This window comes from Pezoporus wallicus, unplaced genomic scaffold (assembly GCF_028554395.1).
Source record: "Pezoporus wallicus isolate ANWC-B61680 ecotype Strahan unplaced genomic scaffold, APGP_CSIRO_Pwel_v1 contig_6732, whole genome shotgun sequence".
Taxonomy (NCBI): domain Eukaryota; kingdom Metazoa; phylum Chordata; class Aves; order Psittaciformes; family Psittacidae; genus Pezoporus; species Pezoporus wallicus.
Genome location: NW_026638638.1, coordinates 1,914,361 through 1,927,743, shown reverse-complemented (window position 1 = coordinate 1,927,743; position 13,383 = coordinate 1,914,361). Strand labels below are relative to the sequence as shown.

At 36.6% G+C, this 13,383-nt stretch overlaps 1 protein-coding gene across 4 annotated transcripts in view; it reads right to left on the bottom strand.

Annotated features, from left to right (window-relative positions):
* Nucleotides 1-13,383, bottom strand: part of PDE1A (phosphodiesterase 1A) — a 157,127-nt gene that overhangs the window by 126,777 nt on the left and 16,967 nt on the right. Inside the window, exon 1 of one of the 4 annotated variants that reach the window (XM_057411774.1) lies at nucleotides 5,811-5,880. The exons of the other annotated variants lie outside the window; for them this stretch is intronic. The gene's annotated coding sequence lies outside the window, so the exon portion shown is untranslated. Of the gene's footprint in view, nucleotides 1-5,810; nucleotides 5,881-13,383 lie in introns of those variants that run through there. 4 annotated transcript variants of the gene reach the window in all.

Genomic DNA, 13,383 nt, shown 5'->3' with positions numbered 1-13,383 from the left:
TATCATTTGAAAATGATCCAAAAAGGAAAACATGAGTAACTAAGGCGTATGTTAAGAATGGCTATTGGGCAATAGCAAGATCATGACCAAAATAATTTCTCTGCTAAGCTGCAGTTCCCCATGGAAAATAAATGGTCATTTAACAGAACAGAGGCTATGCTAAAAGGAATCAGAAGAATATGGCAGGCTGTATCAATTTTCCCTAAACACAATATTTCTCAGCTAAAAGACTGGAACTAACAGGCAAGAATCTATGACAACTACTTCTATACTACATAGGTTTTTCTTCTTAATTCATGTTCAAATCCAATTTTAAATTTTTATGTAGGTGGCAGAGTATGAACTTGAAACAAAATTTAAACAACCATCAGTCATACATAATAGAGAAACCATTGCAAGACAACAGGAAGAACTGTAGTCCTGTTCTGATAAACAGTGTGTGAAAAATAAGTATTACTTTTCAAAGGGCTTTTTTTCAGGCAGTTCTCATTTAGATACAATAAGTTGACGGAGTTGATGCATTTTTGATTCTGAAATTATTTTGCGCTGCCTTTTATCATGGTCTTCAAGTTCAGCTATTTCTTAGTTTTCTGGAACTTCAGTTTCATTGGTTAAAATACTCAGTTCTAGCCACAATTATTGACACTTTCTGGGTTTTGTCATTAGGTTACTGGCATCCAATTTGAGTGACATGAAAACTTCCTGGAAGTATACACACATGCATTTCTCCCTTAGACATTATCAGTATCTGGGAGTTGTTGCAGTGTTTTTTCTATCAACTATTTGTTCTTCAGTCACATATAGGTTGCATACAAAAGAAGCTGCAACATCCAAAACCCTATGGGTGATTATATATTATCTTATAAAACCGTTTCTTTAAAATACCAGCACTAATAATACCAGAGCTTTTCTTCCTGATTGTTAAAATTGCTTTTAAATAATAGTTTCCCTGTAGATGTCTTGAAATCTGACATTCATCATTTTAAAGTCTTACAAATAGTGATAAATGAAATTCTGAGTTCAGCTCTATCCTCAGAATATGTAACATGGCCATAGACAAAAAATGTCTTGTGCATGACTCAGAAATCTATTATTCTAATACAGTAACATTTTGATCACTCTTATCTTTCTATTACAAAGATATTCACAAAATGTAATGCATACAGTAATGATCTGATTTTTATTTTTTTTCTAGCTAGATTCTATTATGGCCTTTGCAATACACAGTACTGTTTTTCAAAGACAAGAAGACTCAGAGAGTTTTATATTCTACATATAAATAACTTGTATTATTTTCCCCCTTATACCAGCTCACCATTTCCCCAACACAATACACGCTTCTTCCCAAGTCTCTGTTTACTGTGATAACATTCTTCCAAGTGTGCCAAGTTTATGTGTACTTGTGACAGAAGACTAGTGGGAAGTTTCTTCTAGCAAATCCTTAAGGAGACCCAGAAGAAAACTCACCTGGAAATAGCAGTTCCAGAGAGGAAAAATAACAAGCAAAGGAGAAATGTAGACTTTCTGAATATCAACATTTCTCTCTCTCCCTAAGAGTAAATTTAATTTTTAGTATGACTAAACAATGAAAACAAGGGTCGCCTTCTAACTGTAGTCTAGATATGAGAAAACTGAAACATATGCCAAATGCATCAGCTCATTTGATTTTAAAAGCAGATATGCAAAACCAACAAAGATTCCTTCAGTTTCTTGCAAGAGAAAGTGAGTATTATTATATTAGTGTGGGAAATACACTGTACCTCCTCCTGAAATCACTGGTAACAATCCTGAAAAAGGGTTCACTAGTGTGTTTGTGTTCAGGACCTGTTAACTCCTTTGGACAAATTTTGACAGTCAGTCAATCTGCTTGCCAGAATAACACTTGTGTAGTCAACAATTCTTTTATTTTAAAATAAAAACAGTGCTCAAATGTAGTTCAGTGCTCACACTTTTTACCAAGGGTCAAAGTTTGCTAGCAATATAAAATAAAAGGAACCTAACTACAGAATGTGAAACACACCAAGCATTATAGTTTATAAACAAAGAATGAGTCATGATTTCCTGTAAAGTCTCTGCCTAGATTTTTTTCTTTTCCCTTTCTTCATGGAAACACATTTTTCTTCACTCATATACTTAAAATCTCATTTCAGAAAAATGAATTTCATAACTGTACTAGAACCACCAACTGCAAAAAAAAAAAAAAAATAAAAAGAAACTACATAAAATTTATACCACAATTTACCTCAACTCAGAGCTGAGGCAGACTAATTTTCTTAGTTAAATTCTCTGAGATGTTTGAATGTGGGTGCAATGTAATTGGCTTCATTACTCATACAATTGTTTTACATATGAATTTAGCATACATGTAATGCACTATGCTCCCAGCACCAGGAAATGAACTGTTTTGCTTATCTACTAAAAAGACAAAGCACACAGCAAGGCATTGTTAAGTTCCTTACCTGTGGTCTGTAGGACCAAAGAATGAGTTGATGTTTTTCATACTAAAGACCTAAAATTGAACTAAAAGCAACAAAGAACAGAAATTTTAACAAAATCTGTGTACTAATGTCTTTTATGGAATTATTAAACTTGCCATGAGTCACTACCGAATGCTAAATTAAAACATAATATTAGGTAAGAAAAAGATTTTCCAGTATGTAAAAACATATTGACAACAGATGGAAAATAATTTTAGATTAATACTGACCACTGTATAATATTTTATGTTATTTGAACTGAAGACAGGGTGTAAATAACATTCTGTTAATTCAGTATTTCCCACCATAAGTTGCAGAAGAGTCACCTTGGACATTTTAGAAAACAGAAATCCTTTCATTCACATCAGAGAGAAGTTTTTATAACACCAGTCCCACCCAACATCAGTGGCATTCACTGCATGATTAACTCACTGTCAGTTGTGGCTCTCAAAGAGCAGATGGACCATTACCCATTAAATACACTGTTTGTGGTGAACCATACTCATAACGAAAAGACTTATGCAGTTATGATAGATCCTAACTGATCAGGACATCTGCAGTGGAAAATAAAAAATGCAATATTAAAATAGAATCAGGAAAGAACTATTTCTATTCCTTTAAAGAAACAGGTTTTAGTGGATCTTGAAGTCAACCTATAGAAAAACACACCCTCTACTGTATTTTAACCTTTTTTCCCCACAAAAGCCCTGAACTGGGGAAACTGGGGGTAACATCTGTCAGATGTGCCACAATACTAGTGGAGCTCACTGCTATTTTTCGAGTGAGTAATTACACCCTTTTGCATAAGAATAATATGAGCCATGAAGATGCTAAACATCCCTGCATATGCCTTGTTAGCAGACTAGTGCAGCTCAGAAACAGGGATGTTAAAGAGAACAACATCTAGTACTACCACTCAGCCCTCAGAGGGGCACTTAGCACAGTATCTTCTCCAAGTCTTCAACTGAGGCATGGGTCAAATCAACCTTTCAGTATCCAGTGCTCACCTGTCAATGCCCTGTGCCTCACTGCAAATGGTGCAAGACTGAGGCTGCACCGTTTTCTCTGATACTGCTGATCAGATTCTTCAGGCACATTGCTTGAACTTCCTGTGTTCAGGTAAGTCTTGTGTTCAGACTGAGACAGATGCTCCTATTCTTGAGTTTTACTTGAAGTAACTCACAATATTTACTGCAAAGCCGACATAGTAAGTTAAAAACTTTACATTCAATGACATAGAATGATCCTGTTTTGGTACATGAATGACTTAACTCTACAGATACATACAATCAAGAGTGTATTTAACAATGGTGAGCATTAAAATAGTATGTAAAATGAAATGAGCATGTTATAATTAATGACTACATGACAAGTACTAAAATATAATTATTCATTTAACAGCCGTTCTTACAGAGTGTTTGAGACATTTATGAACCTGGCTTTCACCCCGACTCTGTACAAGCAAGTGTCTGTACCCACATGATTCCTGTCAGTAAAATGTCTTACAACTAAGAATTCTTCTCACTTGGATCAATAAAATGCTATTGCATTATTTCTTTATCCAGATTAGCTACATGAATTCTTCCATTATATTCTTTGATCCTTAGGAAATTATTCTTTTAGTTATATTATTGGGACCAACCCAGAAACCACGATTAAAGAAAACCATTTCACAAAATCATATAGCCTAAGGAAAACAGTATGGGCTACTCACGTCAATTCTGCTAAAGCTGTTTTGGCATGATCATTTTTAAAAAGAAGTACAGGGAAGACCATGGAAATACCAGGAATATGTCTATATAAAACCAAGTCATTTTCTATTTCTGATAATGTCTGTCTTTCGTACTACTATGTAAATCACTGTTTTGGTCATTTGGATGTCTCTGGTCTGCAGAAGTATATTTTCTGGGGGAAGGGAGAGCAGGATTCAGAGGGAGTTCAAACAGTGACTGAGCTGTACAGAAGCTTATGTTACAAAGCCATGGGGGGGATCAGGGATAATGATCAATTAGACTTCCAAGGCTCAGAGTATCAAAAGCAAGAAACATGACTGCAAGAAGGGAGCCATTAAAAGCTCCCAGAGAGCTGAAGCGTTTTGGAAACACAGGGAATAATTGCAGATTTAAATAGTGCTTCATTGGTCTCTTCCAGCAATGGCTGCCAGCAGTGAGAAAATAAGCCAGAAAGCAGGGTTAGTTCTTAGAATAACTGTGTCTAATGCACTTCACATCTCAGTATTTTCCTGTTAGGTCAGGCAAGCACACTAACTAGCAAAACTATATCGCAGAGGCTGAAGAAAATTGCATTGCATCTAAAACTGAAAATTTTAAAAATGCAAACACGTAACTTTGAAAAGAATGAAAAGGGGAAGACCTAATGATTCATTAACACAAACATGCAGTATGAATCCCTGAAAACAAAACCAAACAAATTACGATGGTGATCTGGGACAAATACCTCAGAATGATACTACTGAAATAGTTCATTTGCTCTTGACCAGTTAGATTTGCAAATAAAGAACATTTTGCTCTTCAGGTTGACACTGTGAACATCAAAAAAAGTACAAAACCTCTCAAAAGTAACACTGTGATGGGCATGTAGAGCTCAAAATGAGATATATAAGCAGTATTTTCAACCATCAGAAACAATATAAGCCAAGACAACAACCAGTATTTGGAAAGAGATTCACGAACTGTAGAGTCAGATCACTGTGACAGTGCTCACAAGTGCTAGCAGAGATTGTAGTTCCCAGCATGTTATTTTACCTGTTTTATAACAGCAGGCCACTGTTGACTTTTGTTCAAGTTTGTGATTACCTTCTGGATCCTCTTCTGTGGTATTGCAATGCAGCCAGTTTTCCCCCATCCTGTGTTTGTACAGCTGATTACTGTTGCCTAAGTGTGGCAAAAGTTTGGCAACTCCACTGCATTTTTGGACCACAAGTATTTTGAATTCTAATTTTGCTCTCACTGTACTTGCAGCTCTTGCTGTAAGTTAATACTCCAAACTATAGAACAAATATGTACCTGTGTCAGAGCACTTTCAGAGCCAGTGGATGCACCTTCCTATTCTGACAACAAACCTTTGATAACCCTTTCCCAAATGTAGCTGCCAGCCAGTGTATGACTCTTAGAAAGTTCCTCAAAGCCCTAAAAGTGGTTATTTGAATGTTTCTCAAGGAACCAGAGAACAAAAGAAGTGATGAAGCAAGTCATTGTATTAATTCACAGTAACAACAGCAGAAGGAAAACTAATTCTAAAGGCAAAGCTATCACACAGAAAACAAATCACATTCGCAATCTAATTTTAGGCCAGCTAGTATCAAAAGCATACCTTCAAATTTGCAGGAAAATATCCTTCTATTGGTAACTGTTGTAAGCAATGACTCTTCCTCGGACTCCATCTAAAGTGATGTTGACAAGTAAAATATAAATATGAATTGGATAAAACATAAATTCAACAAATGCATGTAACCACCTCATAAACTACAGGCATCATGAGTGGCAAGTATATATGCAGTTTTTCTTAGATTAATCTAAAATGATGACATTGAAGTGACATCTGAATGCATAGAAACTTTGATTCTAACTTAGATTTAGCCTGTTATTGCTAACACTGCACAAAGCTTTGTATGCTTATGCCATACTGATGGTGGAAGCTGACCACTTCAAAGAATGTCCTTTGTTAAGCGAAGTGACTGGCACTTTGAATAAATTAATGGTAAAAGTAACCTGGTTATTTTTCCTTGTTGTACAAATGTAAACTGTGTAGACTGAGAGAGAAGACTCTGGACTGGCACCTGAGAGCCCTGAGCTTTTCAGTAGTCCATTGACTGATCTTGGACCGAACACTTTCAACTCAGAGTGCCTAAGTTTCAAAACTGGGAGCTGATGAAATTTCTGCCCTTCAAAAGGTGCTTTGATTTTAATGGATATTCTCTGAAAGAACAAGGTTTCCTTTCTTCCTTTGTTTCTTCTCCTGTATCAAGCAAATTTTCATTTCAGTGACCTTATAGCAATAGTTTCTTTTGAAAACCTTTCCTAAGCAGTCTCATCTATCTTTTTCATCCTTCTTATGTATCAGATGGCCTAGTCTCATATAGAGCTTGTTGATTTGTGGACATGTAACTCATTATGTCTTATTAGCACTTGCATAAATTCAGTATATCCTTTGGTATAAGCTTTCAAAAACTGCTTTCAAGTGACAAAGGGTAAGAATCAACTTGTTCTCAAGGTTTGTGCTTTGTTCCACACCACACTTACTATTTGGAATACTGCAGCAATTTCCTGCTGCTACTTTGATCCAAGAACATCATGAGCTATGCAGGTGGTTTCTGTCACAGCATCATTCATATTTTTGACAGATTTTAAGTCTGCATAATATTCCCTGATAAATTTCTTAATGTGATCTGTGCCAGGAAAGGAAAAATTATGTTCTGCCAGATTGCTGACAAACGCTATCAATGATATCAGACTTTTGCTCAGTCTGTAATGCAAATAAACCTCCACATCACAGTTAGAAATACTGAAGACCCTTGTAGAAGGCAGCCACTACACTTAACCAGGCTGATTCCCTAAATCACAGGCTTATACATACTTTTGCATAATCATAACCTTGGTTTTAACTAAAAAACAAATCTTGAGTCTGCAGTTCAGCAAACCTACCTAACCTCTCCCATCAACACAACGCAATCTTTCAAGTTAAGCAACATTAAAATGCAGTAACAGCATCTGTCAATAAGTCCCTTTAAGTTGAAGATAAGTTGAAGATAAAAACCCAAAGAGGGTTATACTGTTTCTTAAAAAACTCTACACCAACATCTATGACTTGGGGAGGAGTAAGGAGGAACAGCACTGAAATTTTACAACTCGGTCTCATACAGGTTGTGGGGAGAAAGGTTCAAAGACATAACTACTCTGGACAGTAAAACACATGTAGAGACATGTAGAAACATAGGAGGTGTTCAGCATCCTTTCCAGCTATCGAATTACTGTAATGAAGAACAAAATTATATCTATTTTAATCTGCACCCATCACTTCTGGGGAGTTTTAGGTCTTCTCCCTCCCTTACTACTGCCACTGAAGTAATTGCCTTCACCCTTCTGCCTCTTTTAAAACCCCATTTGAATACCCCATTTTTAATTGCATGTTTTGGGAAGGCTTTGATTCTAATGTGCAGCAATTAAGCTTATAGCAAAGACTTTCAGCTGAAGTTGAATGCCACAGGATTGGGGAAATAAAGGCAGCTCTTTGCACCTACCCTTGCTGGGTATGAACAGAACCCAGGTGACATGCAAAAATAAATGCCAAAATACTAAAGAGTAGCATTTACTTGTTAGGTAAGGATTTTTCACTAGCATAGCATGTATTCTTAACAACCTGGAAAAAATTTTAAGCACTGTAATATTTTTTAATAAAGTACTTTAACCATTTGTTTGGCTGTGATAGTACCCAAAATTCCCAGTGGTAGACACAGACATCATCGTACCATTTGCTATACAAACAGAACAAAAAGTTGATTGCTACCCCAAAGATCTTGCAACAGAAGTTATCTGAGAAATGATACATTGATATGTTATCAAGTCTGAATTCTGTTTAAAACTTTTAGCAATGACTGGTGAGAATGAATCTGCATCTTGACTTATAGGCAGAACCAATTATGCTTTGAGTCATTTTTTTATAAGGTTCAAAATACAGAGAAATTTCAACTATACCTTGTTACAATAACGTTCCTTGTTTATTTATAATTGCCAAGGAGCAGCTGTAGGAGTGAAGATCCAAGTAATTTGCTTGAAACAGGATAAATACACAAATTGAATACTAAACATAATTACTGTATCTCCAGTGTCCCCATTTAGGCAGTGAATTAACACTCAGCTAAGAGGTGGAACTAGCTTCACATTTCAGCAGTCAGCTTCCAACAATGACAAACACAACAGCTAAACCAGCTGAAATACTTTCTTTTGCAGAGCCACTACCCTAACCTCAGCATATACAGTTTTTACACAGATGTGACACATTTCTTGCAGCTCATTCCAAGGAATTCAGCTCCGAAAGTGTGTTGCCATTCAGTGAGACCTGGACAGGCTGGAGAGTTGGGCGGGGAAAAACTTGATGAAATTCAACAAGGGCAAGTGTAGAGTCTTGCATCTGGGGAAGAACAACCCCATGTACCAGTACAGGTTGGGGGCTGACCTGCTGGACAGTAGCAAAGGGGAAAGGGACCTGGGGGTCCTGGTGGATAGGAGGATGACCATGAGCCAGCAATGTGCCCTTGTGGCCAAGAAGGCCAATGGCATCCTGGGGTGCATTAGAAAGGGTGTGGTTAGTAGGTCAAGAGAGGTTCTCCTCCCCCTCTACTCTGCCTTGGTGAGGCCGCATCTGGAATATTGTGTCCAGTTCTGGGCCCCTCAGTTCAAGAAGGACAGGGACCCGCTGGAGAGAGTCCAGCGCAGAGCTACAAAGATGATTAAGGGAGTGGAACATCTCTCTTATGAGGAGAGGCTGAGGGAGCTGGGACTCTTTAGCTTGGAGGAGACTGAGGGGTGACCTCATCAATGTTTACAAACATGTAAAGGGTGAGTGTCAGGATGATGGAGCTAGGTTTTTTTTCAGCGATGTCCAGTGATAGGACAAGGGGCAATGGGTGTAAACTGGAGCATAGGAGGTTCCATGTGAACATCAGGAAAAGTTTCTTTACTGTGAGAGTGACAGAGCACTGGAACGGTTGTGGAGTCTCCTACATTGGAGATATTCAAGGCCCACCTGGACAAGTTCCTGTGTGATGTACTCTAGGTTACCCTGCTCTTGCAGGGGGGTTGGACTAGATGATCTTCTGAGGTCCCTTCCAACCCTTGGGATTCTGTGATTCTGTGAAAGTCCTGGAGATAGTATCATTTCCTGTTTAAAGCACACACCTGCGGTGCTCTGATTTTTATCAGTTGATTCAGTTAAAACGATAACTTTCTGAACTTACAGTAATATTTAGCACATCTTTAAGGGGTGCAAATACATAATAAATGGTGAATGCAGTAATAATTACCCTTGCCAGGAAGCGATGAATCATTTCACTCTCTTGCTGGTCTTATTTTAAAACTAAGAACCTGGCACTTAAGCTTTTTTTATTTTGGCACATGTCCAAAAAGCTGCAGCATATTTTTCTAGACCAAGGGTTAAAACAGACACAAGAAAAATGTGACAAGAAAACAACTGCTCAAAGAAGGGAAGAAAAAAGGAAGAAAAGCCAATGATAACAGAAGTCCAAGAATTTCTAGAGATGTGGTCTGAGGGTCTACTTAAACTGCCAGAATATTAAGTCTTCCACAGTGGTACAGGGAGGAAACATGGAATAAAGCCTAGAAAAAAATGCTAAACAAGAACTAAGACAAGTTTTAAGCTACGGGATATGATTAAAGAGCTGCACAAACTCAGTTACATGCAAATGGATCTATGAGGAGGAGAATAGCTAATAAAGTTGAATTTGTTTCTTATAACAAATTGATACTTCAGTGAAATAATTAGTGTTATTTGTCTGTTAATAACATAATTACTGTTATTAATGTCCATTATCTGAGCAGAATCTTGTAATGGTGAAATTTATCAATATCACAGATTGAGGCAAAACAATCAAAAGTGCTTTAAGTCCTCTGCTTAGTTCACATCAAAAGTTAAAGGCTGGATACTTAAACACCCCAATTACCTCCTAAAAAGTCAGCTTTTCTTTCTCTATTTATCTGAGATTTAATTAAAAACTAAGACCTGTCAGTCACTCCTGAGCACAGTTTCTATAGCTATGCTCTTCACAGAGGTGAACTAATAAAACAGTGTTTGGAAATTTTGATTTAGAACAGTTATACAGAAGCAAAGGAGTATTTTCTGGTTTATTCAACTATGGCATTAATGAACAAATAGAATCAGAAGTGTCTTTTAAAGAGGGATAAGAAATACTTTCCTCTTCATGCTTTTCCTCAAAGCCTTTGAGCACTGAGGATTACATGAACATGGAGAGATACTCAGCAAACATCTGGCTTGAATATTTTCACATTTATGTTCTTCAACAGCCACTAAAAAAGAAGGTCTCTGAAAAGCTTAAAAGTAGCAGGCAGCATTGTTTGATTTTCCCACATACTGATCTGACAAGAGGGGATTAGAAAGTTCAAGCATCTGCTCCTGACCCTGACACAAAAATACAAAGAACTACAATAAAGATCTTTTTTAAAAAAGCCTGCTTGGAGTAGCAGTAAATGTTGAATGAAAGAGTACTGACAGCCTACAAGTTCACACATGAAATGCCCAAACATTTGTTGCAATTAAATGCTGTGGATTTTCTGATTGTCAATATCCTGCATTTCATCACACTTGCATGACTGGCAGGAAGAAACACCACTAACAGTGGTGCAGCCTAAAGCTATACCAGCAGCAAGGAACCTAAACAGCCCAGAGGTTAATGCCCAGAAACCTCCAACATCTTTTTAGCTGCTGTACTGTGAATAATAAGAACAAGTGTTTATAAGCATACAACTTGTACAGGAGCTGATGATCTAGTTTTGCGGGTTTTTTGTTTGTTTTCAGATTTTGGTAAGGAAATGTTTTTCTGTGAGATTCTGCATTTACAATACCTATCTTAAACATGGACTGTATTGCTCTACTTTTGATGCCTTTTTAGTTTTTAATTTTTATCTCAAGTATCAATTTCATGCCATGTTTGTTTTTTTTATTTACTTGTGCTCCTTTGTGTTTTCCTGCTATTTATTACGGGTTTAACATTATTTAAATTTGGAAAACTGACAGAAAATAATCCAAAATGAATATAAATAGTACTTTTTAAATTTACCATAGCTTTCACAAAGTGTGCCTGCGTCTAGCCCCTCATACATTTTTGGCAATGCTATGTAAAGCTGCTACCTCTAAAGATACTTAACAAAATGTAAGAATAAAGTGTCCAATTAATTTCTTTATTTACAGTTTCTGAGGGCCAATTAGTGTTGGTGACTTGAATTGTTATTGGCGTATTTAACGTCACATATTCAAGTGCTCTAAAGCATTCAAGCTCTCCTAAGTAACAACACGTGAAAAAGTATCAGTCAGATTTGACAGCTATTTTGAAGAAGTATCACTATTAATAAGACAAATTTTCACACACACACATACTGACTATGAAAAATAAATTATATATTTATTCTATTTTATCAAAGTATAGTTATATAAGAATCAGCAGAAAAGAGATAATAACTTTCTGTGATACATGAAGGCAGCATGCTTATCATGACATTTACACCTACTCAGATGTTCATCTGGGAAAGTCATATTGACAGCTTAGTACTTGAAGCCATCATTGTTCACAGACACATACAATTAATAACTAGACAGTAATGAGATGTAAGTCTACATGAGTATGCAGAGGGTGGAAGGTTGTGGTGCACCCACATATATTCACTACAAAACCTCCCTATTGCAAAGAACGTCTTTATTAGCAAACCAGGATAAATCAAACTAAAATACCATTTCTGTGAACCTTGCGTAGAGCTACTTTCCAAGTCTGGCCACTCTTCAGAATCTTTCTTTGTAGGCTAGAGGGAGGAGAGTAAGGATAGGTTTCAGATCTTTTTCTCCCTGTGTATTGTTGTCTTTAACTATACACTATTCCCACATCTTTGCAAGGTGGACTTGGGCAGGTCCCATCATGATATATCACCTGAATAAATCAATAATCATTTGTCTGGGGTTCTTACTGAGTTCCCAGATGAACTGATTGCATAAAGTATCAGAAAACCAAAATGATGCTTGAACTTCCCAACCTTGAATTAGTTCACAGTCCAGTAAGAAGCCTACAGAATTTAACATTTCTTATGGGATGGAAATTTTAGCTTTTAATCAATTTTACCAGTGACTCTAGATTTAAAGGGCCTCAGAAGTCAGTACAGAGACAAGAACTCTCATGCAGGCATGTTCTGGGAGAAACACTGAATAATCAAAACACTGAAGCAAAGAGGAGTAGAGATGAGGAGAATTCAACGTAACTTTCTACTCAAGTGATTTGGTTAGCTGGTTTTGCTACCTTTTAGGTGATAATAAATGAGAAAAAGAAATAAAATAAAAAAAGCTGAAGTTCCCTTCTTCACCTTCTTGGGTAAAAATACAACACAGAAATCAATCCTGACATTGCAGATACTGGAATTATCTAGAGTACAGCCCTCAGCTATAGCCCTCACTACATATCATCTCCAACTCATAGTTCTATACATGTGATCAGGTATATACAGAACCAACAGTAGTAACAGAGACATCTCATGGTAGCAGTATGAATGCGTGCGATACTTTCCTGTTTTACTTTCTTAGCTAAAGCAAGATATCAGGCATATTAATAAATCCTGATAATTTGTGTTAAGATATATATTTCATGTTTCAAAAAAATATTTTTCTTTCTTCATTTTTTGTCTTAACTATTCCTTTTAATACTTTTGTTCATGCAAAGAAATAGCAATGGGCCATCTACACAAAAAGCACACATTTTCCAAAGCCCCCAAAACGTATGTTTATCTGAAATGTATTAGGTTTACTTACCAGATTTTACTGTTGAAGAAGTCCCTCAGCATCACAAGTCATTCATATTACTTCAGCCTCTTTTTCTCAGAGGTGAAGTGTTAAAAGAAACTCTACTGCTAGCAAAACACAGTGACATGACCAAAATCAACTGAAACTAAAAATTAAGCCTTTATTCTAGGTCAGTTACTAGTTCATTCCATTGCTCTCAGAACAGGTATTTGCTTTATAGTCCCAGATACATTAAGGTTTTTGTGCTACTGAAGCTCAAGGAACTACTTTGAAATATTTGAAAATATGTTTGCCATGTACGTAGACAGTATGAGCAATACGGTCACAATGAACTGCAGCAGATAGGAAACAC